The following is a 1,419-nucleotide window of genomic DNA, read 5'->3' as shown; positions in this document are numbered from 1 at the left end:
TAATTATCACTGGTGACTGGAATGCAAAAGTTGGAAACAAAGAAGAATCACCAGTAGTTGGAAAATTTGGCCTTGGTGACAGAAATAATGCTGGAAATCACATGGTAGAATTTTGCAAGACCAACAACTTGTTCGTTGCAAATACCTTTTTTCAACAACGCAAATAGTGGTTGTACACGTGGACTGCACCAGATGGAATACACAGGAATCAGATTGACTACATCTGTGGCAAGAGGTGATGGAAAAGCTCAATATCTTCAGCCAAAACTAGGCCAGGAGCTGATTGTGGAACAGACCATCAACTGCTCATATGCAAGTTCAACTTGAAGTTGAAGACACTTAAAACAAGTCCACGAGAGCCAAAATAAGATCTAGAATATATTCCTCATGAATTTAGAGACCATTTAAAGAATAGATTTGATGCATTGAACACCAATGACCGGAAACCAGATGAGTTGTGGGATGACATCAAGAGCATTATCCATGAAGAAAGCAAGAGGTCACTAAAAAGACAACAAAAGAAGAGAAGACCAAAATGGATGACAGAAGAGACTCTGAAACTTGCCCTTGAGCGGAGAGTAGCTAAAGCAAATGGAAGAAATGATAAAAGAATTGAACTGAAGATTTCAAAGAGCAGCTCGAGAAGACAAAGCCAATTACAATAATGAAATGTGCAGAGACCTGGAGTTAGAAAACCAAAAGGGTAGAACATGCTCGGCATTTTTCAAACTGAAAGAATTGAGGAAAAAATTTAAGCCTTGAGTTGCAATATTGAAAGATTCTAAGGGCAAAACATTGAATGATGCAGGGAGCATCAAAAGAAGATGACAGGAATACACAGAGTCACTGTACCAAAAAGAACTGGTCAATCTTCATCTATTGCAGGAGGTGGCATATGGTCTAGAACCAGTAGTACTAAAGGAGGAAGTCGAAGCTGCAATGAAGGAATTGGCAAAGAACAAGGCTCCGGGAATTGACGGAATACCCATTGAGATATTTCAACAAACGGATGCCACACTGGAGGCACTCAGTCGGTTATGCCAAGAGATTTGGATGACAGCTACCTGGCCAACTGACTGGAAGAGATCCATATTTGTACCCATTCCAAAAAAGATGATCCCACAGAATGTGGAAATTATTGAACAATATCGTTAATATTGCATGCAAGTAAGGTCTTACTGAAAATAATTAAAAAACGGTTGTAGCAGTATATTGACAGAGAACTTCCAGAGGTGCAAGCTGGATTTAGAAGAGGACATGGAACAAGGGATATCATAGCTGCTGTCAGATGGATCTTGGCTCAAGGTAAAGAGTATCAGCAAGATGTTTACTTGTGTTTTATTGACTATGCAAAGGCATTTGATTGTGTGGATCATGACAAATTATGGATAACATTGAGAAGAATGGGAATTCCCAAGC

The sequence above is a fragment of the Orycteropus afer genome, unplaced genomic scaffold (genome assembly GCF_000298275.1).
Source record: "Orycteropus afer afer isolate SDZICR_OR568_19922 unplaced genomic scaffold, OryAfe1.0 scaffold00355, whole genome shotgun sequence".
Taxonomy (NCBI): domain Eukaryota; kingdom Metazoa; phylum Chordata; class Mammalia; order Tubulidentata; family Orycteropodidae; genus Orycteropus; species Orycteropus afer.
The sequence above is the reverse complement of the archived record's forward strand: the minus strand, read 5'-3'. Positions refer to the sequence as shown.